Raw genomic sequence first — 17,744 nt, forward strand, 5'->3', positions numbered from 1 at the left:
GCAAAATTTTGAATGGCAGCCATCTTGGTTTCAACAGACACCCAAGGTGAGCGAAGCAGAGCCAATCAGAAAGCAAGATTCAAAATTTCTGGCGCGAAAGACCTTACTCGATGAAGAAAATAAAGAAGAAAAAATGTATACCCCAGAAGAATCAGAATCAGAGAACGAAGAAGATTCAACAGACTTACAAATAAAGTCAGCAATGAAAACGCTTTTTGCTGCATTTGGACCGAAACTGAAGATTACTAAAAAATCCAACAAAAAACAAGCAAGCAAGCCAGAGCCTCAAAATCCACCCGCTCCTATCCAGACGAAGAGAGCACCGACACCGGAACCCAGAGAGCCCTGCAGATATCACCCCACGCCGCAGATTGATCCAAGGACCAGCGTCTTCAGCAAAAGGAAAAGAGCACCCGCTATCACCAGGACTCCCAAGATCGAGCCGGAGACTGATTCATCGGAAGAAGAACAAAGTGAACGAGCTGCAGCAGCGAGAACCTCTCACGACGACTCCAGGAACGAAGTGAGCAACGCGCATGCGCAGGACTACGAGGACGACCCAGGAAGACATGAGATGCGGAGAGAATCATGCAAACTCGTTGCGAGCATTCCCACGCCGTTTTGCCATTTCCAGTATTTACGAGACCACGGACTACCCCCGGTTGTAAGTAATGGACCCAACAATGTTGGGAATTTACCCAGTGACTTCCCAAAGCTGAGAATAGATGGCATTAATTTGCAAGAGTGGTATCAGCAGCTCCAGGTTGTCTTTATGAAGGAAAACTTATTGTTTTTTATCACTAATCCCCCAAAAAGACCTTGGACTCTAAAGTTAGATTGCCTACACCATAGAGCATTTTTCTTATTAATTTCCAGTGTGTCTCCTGCCATGTATCACAGCATTAAGCAGAATCTGACTGTATCAGAAATTATTCAATGCATGTTCAATTTATTTCACAGTGATAGTGTAGCTACCACCACAAGAATGTCTAAAGATTTTTTCTCTTCTAGGATAAAGCCAGGAGTTACCATAAGTGAACATTTAATATATTTAAACAAAATTAGAGCAGAACTGCATTTGAGGGGGGAGGTGATTTCAGATCAAACGATGAAAAGTGTTATCATCAACTCACTTGACCCATCATGGGATAATTATATGTCACATTTGGACACAATCAATCTAGGATACTTATCCATAGAAAGTCTATCCAATAAGCTAATAGCTGAAGACAATTTAAGGAGGAGCCGCTCTGACAACCATATAGAACACAAACAGTATAGAAAGGTAACATTTCAAGAAAGATATCATGAAACATTTAGATGTCACAATTGTGGATCCAAAGAACATAGTAGGAGAGATTGCCCTAAAATTACAAAAGAAAGACATAGATCAGAATACAGAAGTAAGTGCAACAGTAGACAGTCTTCCATTGATAGACATAGGTATAGAAGTCCACCTAATTATAAAGAACATAGAGGGGGCAGAGATAATTCAAAGGATAGGAAATCTGGTTCACTGAATGGGCTAAACAAACAAGACAACACTAACATACACCAAACAGAAAACAATAATTGGCTCATTGATTCAGGAGCAACTAATCACACTACAAATAATAGAAATATATTGTCTTCATTTGTGGAGGATAAATATGTGATCAAAGTAGCTAATCAAGAAAAAGTCCAAGTAATAGGTAGAGGGAATGTAACTCTACCTGGTATAGGAAAAATAGAGGGGGTATTACTAATACCTGAAATACCTCATAACATACTTAGTGCCATAAAACTAAGCAGAGAATCTGACACTAATATCGTGTTCTCAAAGGGAAAAGCAACATTAGAGAAAAATGGAGTAGATATAGGTACAGTAATAATCAAAGGAGGTCTACCTTATTTAATGACAAAGGAAAAATGGTTACACAACATTGATTCAAATATGGAAAATAGCATTGAAATAGATAATGGGAACAATAGTAACAGTGACAATGATGAATGTGAAGTTACTCATAATCACAAAGATACAAACAATGAAAAAAAACCTAAAATAGGTAAACCAATTCACGATGAGTGTGCTCATGTTTTACATAGGAAGTTAGGACATGCCAGTTTTCCTGTTGTACAAAAGATGACTGAACACGCAGAAGGTGTCAAAATAAAAAATTGTGAAAATTATTTGGAATGCTCAGTATGTAAGTCCACAAAACTGAAAACTAGTCCCAGACCTAAAAGATCAACAAGGTCAACTAACAAAATTTTTGATTTGGTACACATGGACCTAGTTGGCCCACTAACACCATCAATTACTTACAAAAAACGTTACTTTCTAACCATTGTAGATGATTATAGTCGTTATGGATTTGTTTACACATTAAAACATAAAGATGAAACCTTCCAGAAATTTAAAGAGTTCTACAAACGTATAGAAACACAGCACAATATTAAAATAAAGCAAATCATGACAGATAGGGGATGTGAATTCATGTCTAAGGAATTTTCCCAATGGCTAAAGGACAAAGGGATGTTACATTACACATCAAGTCCTTTTTCGGCCTTCCAGAACGGAGTGGCAGAGAGAAAGAACTCAACGTTACAAACCATGATTAGATGCACATTAGAAGATGCTGGCTTAGGCAAACAATTTTGGTCAGAAGCACTACAATATTCAAATTACACACAAAATAGAACCTGGTCCAGCATCGTAAATAAGACACCATATGAAGTAATGTATAATAGGAAACCAAAATTAGCACACATGCACATATTTGGAGTCACTGCAGACGTACACATACCTAAACAATTAAGGCGTAAAGGAGAGAACGTATCCAGAAGACTTAGATTTATGGGATACGAAACAGGCACAAAAGGATACAGATTCATCGATAACAATAATAAATTTATAGTTTCCAGAACAGCTGTGTTTCATGAACAGGCCAACTGGTCTAAAATACATCTTAATGAAATATTCACAAACGCCAAATCAGATACCAAGCCCCAAAGAAAAGGGACTATAGAAGAACACAGTAACAACATACATAGAAACAAAACCAAAACATGGACAAACAGTCAACACAAAATAAAGACAGACACTTTAACAAAAAAAGAAGCAAGATATTTACATGACAATGATAGTAAGCCTGAAAGAACAATCAGAAGTAATAGAAATCAAGTACCAAACAGATACAAAGATTATGTAATGTATATGGATGGAGAATCAACAACACCTAATACATATGAGGAAGTGTTAAAACTTCCTCCTGAAGAAAAAGAAAAATGGGAATCAGCAATGACCAAAGAGATGAATAGTTTACGAGGGCTAAATGTATTTACACCTGCAATTGCACCAAAGGACAAAACCATCATTGGCACTAGATGGATATATAAAATTAAAAATTTAGAGGGAGGCAATACACTATACAAAGCTAGATTAGTTGCGCAAGGATATGCACAGAAATATCCCGAGGATTATACAGACACATACTCTCCCACAGTAAGAACAGAGAGTGTTAAAACAGCTCTAGTTATAGCATCAGCACTCAATCTCAACGTGTTCCAATATGACATACAGACTGCCTATTTACATGCAGAATTAGATAAAGAAATATATGTAAGAGCGCCTCACAGTCAATACACAAACAAAAATGAGACTTGGTTATTAAACAAAAGTTTATACGGGTTGAAACAATCTGGTAAACGATGGTATGATTGTTTAGTAAAAGTACTTAAAACTATGAATTTTAGTGCCACTACTGCTGACAATTGTTTCTTTGTAAAAAAGGATGGTGATTCCATAGAATTTGTATTAATCTATGTGGATGATATTTTGTATATAGGTAAACATAAAGAGAGGAGAGAAACATTTGTAACAAAACTAAATGAACATTTTTCATTGAAATCTTTGGGTAAAGTTAATAAGTATCTTGGTGTTCAAATCAGTAAGACCAGAAGGGGATTCAAACTTTCACAAAGAGATAAAATCATAGAGCTCTTGAATAAATGTAATTTAAGTAATGCTAAGCCCTGTGACACTCCCATGCAAACTGATTTTCTAAGGAATACAGACGAATCATCCCCTGAATTCAAAGATAATACATTTTATAGATCAATCATAGGTTCCCTTCTTTACATTTCCAATTGGACTAGACCTGATATTGCTTTGCCTCTCAACTTACTGTCAAGACATGTCAGCAAACCAACACTATACCATTGGGAAGCTGTCAAAAGGATATTAAGGTATTTGAAGAATAGTTTAGACTTTTGTTTGTTATTGGAACCTGATAATATCAAGGAGCCCATCCTCACATGTTACGCCGATGCGGATTGGGCTGGCGATACCTCATGTAGGAAAAGCACATCTGGTTATATATTTCTACTTAACGGCTGTCCAGTTTACTGGTACACTGGCAAACAAGATTTAGTAGCTACTTCAACAACGGAAGCAGAATATGTTTGTCTACCTAAAGCAGCAAATAACCTTGTATGGTTTAATGACTTACTTTCAGACATTTGGAAAAAACCCACTTTACCATTTATCATGCATGAAGATAACAAAGCTGCTATCGAAATATCTAGATCTGATGCCATTGGACAAAGGTCCAGACATATAGATATAAAATTTAAACATGTGAGACAGTTGTCTCAAGATGGATTTATCAAAGCAGTTCATTGTGAAACATCAGAGCAAATAGCAGACATATTAACAAAGCCATTACCGTCCAAACAACATAAGTACTTGACTTCTAAGTTGCATGTTTTGTATTGTTCTGAATCTGAATGTAATTGGTGTGGTATATCGAATCGGCATTTAGAGGGGGATTTGTCAGATGTAAATGCCTTATTCTCTAATGTGTAAATAGTATATGAACGGGGTATCAAGGGTTAATTTATTCTTCACTCCTTAATGTATTCATAATTCACCACTCCCATATCTAGCTCCACCCATTGTATATATAAGGAGCTGTATGCACCCATTTTCCTTGCTTCTATCTGTGAATATTCAGTGAATATAGAATGCCTTATGTAAATAAAGAGAGATATATTTGAACTCTTAATTCTCAAATCTTTTATTGAGTCTGATCCTGAAAATATTGCAACACACATAAATGAAAAATCATCTCCAGATAGGAAAAGCAAACTGAATTGAATTTCATTGAATTTCAGCCCATTCATTATCCAAGTCAGAACTTGGTAACTTTTTGAAAATACAACAATCTTTGTTTAATTGCTGTTTGACTATAGCTGCTGCTCCCTTTGGAAGAATGATAGAAAACCAAATGCCTTTATTAGCCCTATAGTTGTCGTGACAGGTTCTCATCATCTTCTGAATATATTAAGAATCTCTGCTGTGTGCCTTTCAGCAATCTTTGGTGGATGAAATTCTTTTTGGTTAACTTATCAACTACAGCATTAATGAAAAATTAACTTAAAAGTAGGTCAAGAATACAGACTTTAACATGTCTTCTAGAAGAACAGGATTAGAAAGGGGTCTGCTGCATTTCATCCTGTTTTAAGATTGGTGTTCTCCTATTTCTTATAGATAAAAATAAACAGGCAAAAATCAATTGTTGAACCTCTACATTTCCTTCCCCCCCATTTCTCAAGACATGATCAAATGCCTGTTTAAAATCAAGAAATGCAACTTGTTTTGCTTCATTTTTATTCACCAAGTAGGTGGCACAGAAATCTATTCTCCTTTGTAATTCTGCCAGCTCTGAAATCTGCCTGTTCATTCCCAACAATGATTTATTTATTTTAAAATGTGTAGGATTTTTGAATTTAAATCATTTTATGTAGCTCACCAGCAAAGACACTTTTAAAAAGCATTTAACAAAAATAAGGAATAAAAAACAGCAAGATGACAGAAACTGGACTGGGCTGGAAAAAATAACCCAAGAGGTCTTCCTTCACCCTCATTAAAAGCTTGGGAGAAAATACTAGAAGAGAAGGGTCTATATGGATCCCATTCTAGAGGGTAGACGCTGTTACAAGAAGGCACGTTTCTGAAGTGCCAATAGATTGTATTGTTTAATTGATCCAGTCCTAGTGGTTCAAATCAACTGAGCAGACTTTATGGAAGACTGGCAGTCTGTCAAATGCCAAGGCCCTATGCTTTTGAAGGGTTTTATTTATAACAACCAATACCTTTTCCGAATTCCATTACTGTAGTCTGAAAGTTTTTATATACATGTCTAGTCTAGAACTTACTAATACAGCTTAAACGAATTGGTTTCTATTGTCAGGAAAACCTTTCTCATCTTAAAAATTAAAGCAATTATTGCCAAACTCCAGTCTTTAAAAATCTATTACTTATATGTGTAAATAACGAGACCAAAATTGGTGCCAGCCATTCCAAGTTATTTTTGGAGGGAAGAGGCAGGAGAGAGAAGTCAAATATTTTCCAAGTGCCTTTGTGAATTTCAGCAGACTAATCAATTTGAAAAAATCTGACTTTGATATATGTGGTCAGCACAGCAGCATGTCACAGAGTTATCAGTGGAAGATTTTTTACATACAATTAATCTGATATTATTGGAGCTGCATATATCCAAGGCAGCTCTATGAGGTCCAATAAATATAATTGAGCAATTGAGTTAGTTTGTCAGCATGAAGTTAAACACTCATTAGAACATGTTGAAGCACTGATTTTTATATTAGCTAATATCTCCTAGATTTGGCAAAATGTTGCTTGGAGTCAGTTCCCAGCAGTTTTCACCTCCCTATTCTTGGTCTGTGAGAGCTCGTGTTTTATTAGACATAAATAACATTAAGCCCAGGGTGGGGCTAGACAGAGAACAATAGAAGTCGCCTGTTTGGGTAAACACAATCTGGATGAAGTTTAGCATAATTGGCAAAACATCTTTCCTGAGTCACTTCCCACCCTTCTATGTAACCCTGGACCAACATATTTCTTCGGTACAACATTGCAAATACACAAACATCATCTATCCATTTTAGTTCTCATAATTTCTGGAACTACGCAGCTTTTCACACTTCTGTACACCGTTCCCTATTACCAAATTTAAATGCTATCCATCAATCCTTGAGTTGCCAAAAAATTATACCAGCATGAAATTGCTAATTGCTTTGTTGCCTTTGTTGCAAATCACTGCAAGCACTTAACTTCTTTCCAAAGTCGCAGAGAACAAAGCCTAGCAGACTTTATAAATTTGGAGACTTTGAAAGCATTGAAATAAAGGGGAAAATGCTATTTTAATACCATTTTAACGATGGATAATCTATGTTCGTTTCACTCATGGTTTGAGGACAATTGAAGGTAATGTTATGGAAAGTTTAAAAAAAGAAAAATAAAAAGAAAAGATTTTCCCAGATCTGGGTCCAGTGGCACACGGCTAGTGGTTAGACACATGGCTAGATGCAGGTAAGAAAGGACTCTAGAGTGAAATAAATGTAGGAAAGTAAGAAAGTGCCTGAATCACATAAGTTTTCAAAATCAGGTCAAAGAATTTGTAAACAAATGACTCAGCCTCAGTTTGCACTGCTTTAGTTGCAGATTAAGTTAGATTGACATCACAGAAGCTTCTGAACAGTGAAAACCTACATCTCAGACGAGTTTAAAGAATACAGGTAGTCCTTGACTTACGACCGGAATTGAGCCCAAAATTTCTGTTGCTAAGTGAGACAGCTGATAAGTGAATTTGCCCGATTTTACGACCTTTCTTGCCACAGTTAGGTGAACCACGGCAGTTGTGAAGTTAGTAACAGGCTTGTTAAGTGAATCTGGCTTCCCCATTGACTTTGCTTGTCAAAAGGTCACAAAAGATGTGTGCATGACTCCGGGACACTGCAACCATCATAAATATGAGTCAGTTGCCAAGTGTCCAAATTTTGATCACGTGACCAAGGAGATGCTGCAATGGTCATAAGTGTGACAAATGGTCATAAGTCACTTTTTTCAGTGCTGTTGTAACTTCGAATGGTCACTAAATGAACTGTTGTAAGTCAAGGACTGCCTGTATAGCTATGGCTTAGACTAGAGAGTTCACATAAAAATATAAATCTCCAGAGCCTGGCATAATCTGAAACCACACATTATCTCTGTAAAATCAAAAGTAAGCAGGGTCAGGAAGAGGAAACCCATTCATTGTTTCCGACTATTGACGTGCAACTCAGGAAACGGAGTGCCCTTGTGAAGCACAGAGTGGGTGAATTGCCATGGGCTCGGGTTCCCTCTCACAAATAAATGCCCAGACTGCCAGCGGCCTGCAAAGGAACCCTGCAGTAGCTCTCCCACACTCATTGCATCATAGGTATCTAGAAATAAACAGTGTGTAAATAATCAGCGAGCAACAGAGAGGTCTCTGGTTCTGGTTATAGAACATAGTACAGCAAGTATAAAGATGAGTTAACTCAGAAATTGCTTTTATATCCTTGATATTTTATCTAACTAATTGATGAGTGCCAATGGGAACTCCCTCACTATCAGCACTAGAGCAGAGAAAATAGATATTTTCATGAGGGATATGGAGGTAAAAAACTGAAACATCCCTTCTCAGATTCTCAATTCTGCTAAAATACCTATGTAGCTACTTTTTTCAATAGTATAAAAATGGGCACTAGTAGTGCTGCTCTTATGCATATGAAGAGGCCTTAGCCACCACTCGGAATGAGGGGAAAATGTTGGCCTTGGAGTAGATTCTGCCTGGACAGCCTCTCCGTGTTTGTGGATCCCAAAGGTTTTCAGAAGAGTCTAAGAATCATATCAACAGAAGAAATGTCTGGACCATAGCAGGAGAAAATAAAAGTACAAGTTTCTCCAAATAGCCTATATTAAGTACTACATCATGGTGATAAAAGTGGAAAAATATAATTATTTTTATTCTGGGTGATGGCCCTGTTCAAAGTGACCTGGTCCCTATTAGGAAAGACACAGGAACATTTGCAAGGCTGTTGTGAAGGTAATTTTGAGGTATCTGACAGATAAACATGTTAGAGTTAGGAATGAAGTGTATTGGGTTATCTTGGTCAGGGGAAGAGATCCAGCCCTAGGCCCTGCTGTGTAGGATGCCTCAAGGCTCAACACTTTCCCTGAGCCTATTTAATATATACATAAAGCCCCTGGGTGAAGTAATCCGGCAGTATAATTGAACTAATAGTTTTGTCAGCGTTCTGGTGGAAGGTTTTGGGAATCTAAATGGGGATAAACAAGCTTAGTCTCAAACCTAGCAAGACAGAACGGTCCTGGAGATTTTCCATTGTTAATTCTGGATGGGTGAGCAGTGTTCCTGACAAAAATGATACACATTTGGTGATCCATCTGGATTCCTAATTCCTGGAAGAAATATAGGTGGCAGTTGTGGCTGGGGAGTTCTTTGCACAAATTCATCTTGTGCACTAATTGGATCTGTTTCTGGATTGAGTAAGGTGCTACTCACAGTCACTCATGCCTGCAGTTATCTCTTTTCTGGATTATTACAATGTGATCTATATGCAGTTCCTTTTAAGATCATTCAGAAGTTCCAACTAGACCAGAATGTATTAGCTTTATGGGTACACTTTGGTATGCTCATGTATCACTACTACAAGAGCTGCACTGATTATCAACGGACGTCTGAATGCAATTGAAAGTGTCACCTAAAAAACCCTTCATGGGCAGTGCTTGGATATTTGAGGGATTGCCTAACTCTGCCCATTCTGTAATATTTAACAGCATCGGCATGTTTCTTACCCCTATAGTTTCACTTTATGGGATTCAGAAGACATGCCTTCTCCCGCATAGCAGCTACCTTACGCAGCAGCCGCCCTGCCTCCAAAGTTGATTGGCTCTGACCCTGCTGGACTTTACAAAGGCCCTGAAGATCTGGTTCTTCTTCTAGGGATTGGCCCATTTGCAACCTGTATGCTTTATTTTGCTTTATAAATTTATTATTTTCTTTTATATTTGATATTCTCGATCCATATAGTTTACCTAAATTGCCTGGTGAGTGGTTCATGATATACCGTATTTTTCAGAGTATAAGACACACTTTTTTCCGTCCTAAAAGAGGCTGAAAATTTGGGTGCATCTTATACTTTGAATGTAGCTTTTTCGAAGCTTTTTTCCAGACCTAGCAAGTGAAGAATCTATGCTTTGCCTGCTCCCTCTGATTCAGCTGTGAAGCTTTTTTTCAGACCTAATGAGGCGCTAGCGAGTGAAGCGATCTCCGGTGGTTTGCCTGCTTTTCTCATTGCTTCTGTCTCCAAAGATCAGTTGTGCTTTAGAAGCTGTTTTTTATCCCCAAGCAAGGGATAAAAACAGTAAATTAATGTTCTGAAGCTGACCAGACTAAGGACACTAGCCAGATGAATACCTGGTAGACAGATTTCCCCCCCCCCCGCATTTACCTCCCCAAAAACTAAGCTGCATTTTATACTCTGGTATGTCTTATACTCTGAAAAATACAGTAAATTGAATGAACAAATGACTCAGATAATCTCTGACTCTTAATTACAATGACGTATAAATTGCACTTAGTATAACTTAAGTTTTATTCCTAAGCAAGGAACATTTCTTACCTTCCTGGCCCAATAAACAAATGAAATGGGCTTTTCTTTTCTTTTTTTAGATTTTTGATTGTTTTAAGTATGAAAAGAAAGAAAAAAGGGAAAATTCAAGTAAGAAATAAGGAAAAAATACGTGTTTAAATATATAGAAAACAGTCCAGTTTTTAAATACTGTATCGAACTTTGATCATATGGAGTAATATTGACCAGATATTTCATTATATTGAAAGATACCAAAATTCATAAGCAGAGAACAAACATACTTAATCAGTAATGCATTGTGAGTCTGGAGTGGTACTATCTTTCCGCAGTAATCAGTTAATAATAATAATAATAATAATAATAATAATAATAATAATAATAATAATTATTATTATTATTATTATTATTATTATTATTATTATTATTATTATTTTATTTCTATACCGCCCTTCTCCCGAAGGACTCAGGGTGGTGTACAGCCTATTTAAAAACACAGACAAAACAACAGTATAAAATTTAAAATAATTAAATAAAGTGGCTCAGATTTAAAACCCCAATAAATTTAAATACCCCAATTTAAAACTATTGTGTTGATAGTCCAGCCTGGCAGAATAACAGGGTCTTCAATGCGCAGCGAAACACCCGGAGGTCAGAGATCTTACGAATTTCCGGGGGCAGTTCGTTCCACAGGGCTGGGGCTCCCACAGAGAAGGCCCTCCCCCTGGGCGTCGCCATAACTTGGCTGATGGCACCCTGAGGAGACCCTCTCTGTGGGAACGGACTGGTCGGTGGGAGGCTATTGGTAGCAGAAGACGGTCTTGGAGGTACCCGGGTCCTATGCCATGGAGCGCTTTAAAAGTGGTAACCAACACCTTGAATCGCACCCGGAAGACCACTGGGAGCCAGTGCAGCTCGCTCAAGAGGGGTGTCACATGGGCACAATGGGTTGCGCCCATAACCACCCACGCGGCCGCATTCTGGACCAGTTGGAGCCTCCAAGTGCTCTTCAAGGGGAGCCCCATGTAGAGAGCATTACAATAGTCCAACCGGGAAGTAACAAGGTCGTGAGTGACCGTGTGCAGGGCGTCCCGATCCAGAAAGGGCTGCAACTGGCGAATCAGGCGAACCTGATAAAAGGCCCCCCTGGCCACGGCCGTCATATGCTCTTCTAAAGACAGCTGCGCATCCAGGAGGACACCCAGATTGCGAGCCCTCTCCGTGGGGGGCAAAGATTCACCCCCAATAGTCAGCGATGGCACATGCTGACTATATCGGGGCGCCGGAAGCCACAGCCACTCGGTCTTGGAGGGGTTGAGTCTGAGCCTGTTCCTCCCCATCCAGACCCGCACGGCCTCCAGGCAGCGAGACATCACATCAAGGGCATCGTTGGGGTGGTCTGGGGTGGAGATATACAGCTGAGTATCATCAGCGTACAGATGGCACTTCACCCCAAAACCACGGATGATCTCACCCAGTGGCTTCAGATAAATGTTGAACAGGAGGGGCGAGAGGACCGACCCTTGCGGCACTCCCCATGCGAGACGCCTCGAGGTCGACCTCTGTCCCCCTGCCAACACGAACTGTGAGCGGTCGGAGAGGAAGGAGGAGAACCACCGCAAAACGGTGCCCCCTATTCCTAACCCCCTCAACTGCTGCAGCATGATACCATGGTCGATGGTATCAAAAGCCGCTGAGAGATCTAATAGGACTAGGACAGAGGAGCAATCCCTGTCCCGAGCCCTCCAGAGATCATCCACCAACGCGACCAATGCCGTTTCTGTGCTGTACCCCTGCCTGAAGCCCGACTGGTACGGGTCTAGATAGATAGCTTCATCCAGGTGCCGGGGAAGTTGTCGTGCCACCACGCTCTCAACAACCTTCGCCACAAAACGAAGGTTGGAGACTGGACGATAGTTGGCTAATTCAGCCGGGTCCAGGGAAGGCTTCTTGAGGAGGGGCCTCACTACCGCCTCTTTCAAGGCGGCAGGAAAGGCACCCTCACTCAGAGAAGCACCTATAATCCCCTGGAGCCAGCCTCGTGTAACCTCCCGGGAGGCCAGTACCAACCAGGAGGGACACGGGTCCAATAAACACGTGGCGGCACTAATCTTACCCAGAACCCTGTCCACATCCTCGGGAGTCACAGGATCAAACTCCTCCCAGATAACATTCTCAAGACCTGCCCCGGTCTCCTCCCGTGGACTCATCCAATCGGAGTCCAAGCCATCCCGAATCCGAGCAACTTTATCGTGCAGGAATTGCACAAAATCCTCAGCACGACCCTGCAAGGGATCTTCCCGCACTCCCCCCCGAAGAAGGGAGTGGGTCACCCTAAACAGGGCGGCTGGGCGGTTCTCTGCAGATGCGATAAGAGCAGAAAAATGGTTAGATTTTGCCGCTTTTATCGCCACTAGGTAGGTCTTGATATAAGACCTCACCTGTGTCCGGTCGGAATTGGATTGACTAGTCCTCCAAATGCTCTCTAGGCGTCTTTTCCGACGCTTCATCTCTCTCAGCTCCTCAGAGAACCAAGGAGCTAATTGAGATCGGCATCGGGTCAGAGGCCGCAACGGCACGACGCGGTCCAAAGCTCCAGCGGCCGCCCTTTCCCAGGTGGCCACCAGCTCTTCAGTCGAGTCGTGTGTTAGAGTCTCAGGAAACGGCCCAAGCTCCGTCAGGAACCTTTAAACTTCTTTGCTCTACCTATCACATGATAAATTCAAAGTTCTTCATATATTGATACATTCCAAATTTTTGATATAAAATTTACTCTCATGTGACACCTTTAAAACCTACTTTTTTTCCCAAAAATATTTTATAAATTAAAGAGAGCCAAATCTATACTATATGTGTATTGCACATGTCCCTTCCATCATTTTACACATAATGACGTTGATACTCAAAAATATTCTATAAAATGTCTGAGGTCCCCAATAACATGAAACACGTTTCATTAATGTCATTTTTAAATTAAAAGAAATGTTATTTTGAGACTCTTAATCACTTATTTGTAAATACAGTATGGTATGGCATTTTCACATTGTGTTTCAAGTGTCATTTTTTTCATTCAAATTTCTACTTCCAGGGAATATGAAGCCATTGTTTATTTAAATAGTCTTCTTCAATCTTTCACTTTCCAGATATGTTGATGGACATGCTGGATCAGGATGGAAGAAGGTATAGTCTAATGTACTTGGAGGCCAGCAATTTTGTGGAAACGGATTCTTCATGATATTTATTTTATTTTCCACATACCACGTTTGAAATATTTACATGTACAACACCCAGAAAATGTTACATGTATTGCACACGTTCTACGTATAAAGACTACAGATAACTGTCTATGCTACAAAAGTTGCTGTCATTTGTAATTATTCCCCAAGGACGCCTCTTTTCTTTTCCTGTTTACTTTTATGTAAACATGGAGACAGTTGTCTTGAAAATAGAGTTTTGAAGAACCTAACTGCAATCTCACAATAGCCCTAGGGAAAGCAGGAACTGACCTCTCCTTGACCTAATTCCCCAATAGGACGCAGCAGGAACAGGGGTGAAATGCTACCGGTTCGGCCCAGTTAGGCCAAACCAGTAGTGATGGTGGCAGGTGGTTCGGAGAATCGGTAGCAATGACAGCACTAGGCTTTGCCCACCCACCCTCCCGGTCGTCGTTACTTCCTAGTTTTAACCAGGAAGTAACCTGTTTTTTACCCTCTGCGCATGCACAGAGGGTCTGCGTGCACACGTGACGCACGCACACGTGAGCGGCACATGCACCTCTGAACCGGTGGGGAAGGTAAGTAGATTTCACTCCTGAGCAGGAGTGTTTCTTCACCAGAGTTTGCATTAATAGTCTGAACACAGAATTACAAACACAGATGAGCAGGAACTGCTTTAGGGTATCTAGAAGCAGTGGTGAAATCTAAAATTAGTTACTACCGGTTCTGTGGGTGTGGCTTGGTGGGGGGGTAATGTGACTGGGTGGGTGTAGCCTTTTTTTTTTTTTACTTTTAAAACAATTTTTTCTACAATCTCTTCAGCGAAGAGGTTGTAAAAAAATGCTTTCAAAAGGCTCTGATGATCCCAGCTGAGTTGCCTGATCGGCAGAGACTTTTTTTGGTTTATATGGCTCTGATGATCAGGCAACTCAGTTTGGATCATCAGAGGCATTTAAAAGAAAAAAATTCTTTTTCTTTTAAAAGCCTTTGACGATCCCAGCTGAGCCGCGCGATCATCAGAGGCTTTTTTTTTTTACTTTTAAAAGCATTTTTTAGACCGAAGAGGTTGTAGAAAAAATGCTTTTAAAAGTAAAAAAAAAGCCTCAGATGATTGTGTGGCTCAGGTAAGCATGGGGGGGGGGGCAGAGATTTTTGCTACCGGTTCTCCGAACCACCCGCCTCCATCGCTACCAGATCAGGCGATCCGGTCCGAACCGGAAGCATTTCACCCCTGCTTTAGGGTATCTAGAAGACTACTACAAATATAGCAGGGCAAAACCTTGAAATACTGTATCTTATTTTACTAAGTATCAGTCTTATGCAACACTAAAGCTTAACTTTTGGGATGGAAGACTTTGATTTGGGAATTTATACCCCAAATGAAGAGAAGTTATTTAATAAACAGAGAGATTAATATATTTTATTTATGAAAATTGGCGTTTGGTGCGGATTGTAATGGCAATCCTACAAAGGGACAGAACTTCTGAGAAAAATATTAAAATCATTCAAAGCAAACATTTTCTTTGATTTGATGGACAATTTAAGACTAGATGATATGTGGAGACAGAAAGATGGCAATTAAGAGAGTATACTTGCTTTTCTGAAAGACAAAAACCTTTTTTAAGAATAGACATCATTTGGATTTCAAAGACTGCGGTTTCTAAAGTAGAGATATTATCAAAGAGTTTGTCAGAATTTAGTTCTGTGAATTTGATTTATAAAGAAAAATCTATTTTTTAAAAAATGGAGGCTGAATGAAAGAAGCAGAATGGATGGTTTCCAGGACTGACAGGAGGATTGTAAAAAGATATTAAAGGGGTTTTTGAAAATAATTTAGATAAAGGTATTGATTTAAGAATGGTTTGGGATGCAAGTAATACTTTTATTAGAGGTTATTTTATGCAACAGAATGGTGAACTTAAAAAGAAGAGAAAATGCAAGCTATTTTGGATGAAATAAATAAAAAAACTAAGAAAATAATTTTTCAGAGAAGATAAATATGTCTGAGCAAATTAAAATTCTATAATGGCAATTATCCATAAAGATAATTTTTAATTTTCCAAGAGAAATGGAAATAGAAAAAAAATGGATAACAGAAAAAGTGAGCTCTTTTTTATAATCATACATTAAGAGTTAATGTTTTAAATGAACTTATTTTTGCTGCAGAAGAAAATTGAAGTTTCTTTTTTTATTTCTTTTCATTCTCTCTTTCTGAACTTTTTATCTTTTCTATCTTCTTTCTTGGTTCCTTTTGCTCTTCATTAGTTGGTGTTAGTTTTTATGTTTTTTTTGTAAAACTTTTAGTAAAGAAAGAAATGGAAATAAAAATGAATTATGGAGTAAGAAGTAAATTTATCATTTATAACAGTTACAAAGAAAATCAAAAACTATTGTTTGAATCTTTTTCTTTCTTTTTTCTTTCTTTTCTTTTCTCTTTTCTCTTTTCTTTTTTTACTATTTTTCCCTTTCTTGCATATCTAGCTTTCTCTTTGATTTCTTTTTTTCTCACTTTATATTAGGTTGTATTAGTGTTTATTTTCCTTTTTAAACAGATTTAAACAAAAAAAGTATATAATACTAAAGCTGAATAATAAACTGAGACTAGAAATATGGCAGAGATGGAGATGGAGGTGAGACAGAGGGCGGGGGGGAAGGTGAGTAAAAATATACTTGCTAAAACAAACTAGTCTGCTCTCTGGATTGTGTAATTATTATTGACTCCAGAATGTATTTGAAAGAGGGCAGAATATGTTATCTTAGAATCTGGATAAGGCTTATCTGGTATGGTTACAGAACTCTCAAATGCCTGGTTCTAGAAGAGTGAAATATGGTATTTGCATTTACTTATTTCATATATGCATTTCATTTACGTATGTTGCACAGCTAGCAGCCAGTCCTTGTCCGCAAGAAACCTTGGGAAGTGTGGTGTCATGAGATAGCAAGGCAAAAGGAAATCCCATTCTCAACACTCCAGGACAATTACAGTTGCCAGCTTTCTTACAACTAAATTATATGTAAATGTGACTTTTTAAAAAAAATTGATTCCCACGTCCTTTTGTGAAACGTAGTATGTCTTTTAGAGTGACTTTGTGATAAGAAAAAGGCTGGACAGGCTAAACCTGTTGGCTGCTGGGACAAGTTCAGACAGATGAATTTGAGTAAAATATCCATGATAGTAGCAATCCTATGCAAGCAGACTATGAATAAGTGAGTTTCTCAACTTTGGCAACTTTATGACATATGGAGTTCAAATCCTAGAATTTCAAGCCAATATGCAAAAAGTCCCAGAATGAGTCCTTGGCATTCCCAGTCTGAAAACTTGGACAACTGTCAACCAAAGCTGTCAACTATTCAAATAGTGTCAACAATATTGGACCAGATGGAGTAATCAGTATGGCTATCTATGTTCCCATGATACTCTTAATCAGAGCTGTCAGATCTACAGCCCTCAATGACAGCAAAGGAATACAAAAACACCTTGCTGCCATCCAGTGGTTTCTGGAGTTTTTAAACCTAGATCAGATAAACATGCCCTTTACTGAATTAGTGGGGGGTGAGGTGTGGTTAGTATATTATAGAAACACCAAAAAGTGATCAACTGACCCCAGTCAACTATTCCTTTGGTGCTACAGGTATATGCAAAATGAATGAGTCTTCATCCACACAAATGAAATCAATCAAATGATCTATTTTGCTGACATAATCATGTAAGAAAAATGCTGAATAGAAAAACTGATTTGGAAAAAAGTTTTTTACAGGATCATAGAAGTCACTGCTGAAGGCAAACGTTGATTGGCTGCAGTGGCCAGGCAAGTTAGTGTTTCCTTAGTCAATGGTGAAAGTGGCTAATAATAAAATGAATATTACTTTTTGATCTATAATATATATATCAGTCAGTGGTGGATTTCAAATTTTTTTACTACCAGTACTGTGGGTGTGGCTTGGTGGACATGGCGTGGCTTGGTGGGCGTGGCTTGATGGGCGTGACAAGGGAAGGATACTGTAAAATCTCCATTCCCACCCCACTCCAGAGGAAAGTTACTGCAAAATCCCCAT

Source organism: Pituophis catenifer, unplaced genomic scaffold (genome assembly GCF_029215685.1).
Source record: "Pituophis catenifer annectens isolate HBS135680 unplaced genomic scaffold, rPitCat1.0.hap2 SCAF_3, whole genome shotgun sequence".
Lineage (NCBI taxonomy): Eukaryota > Metazoa > Chordata > Lepidosauria > Squamata > Colubridae > Pituophis > Pituophis catenifer.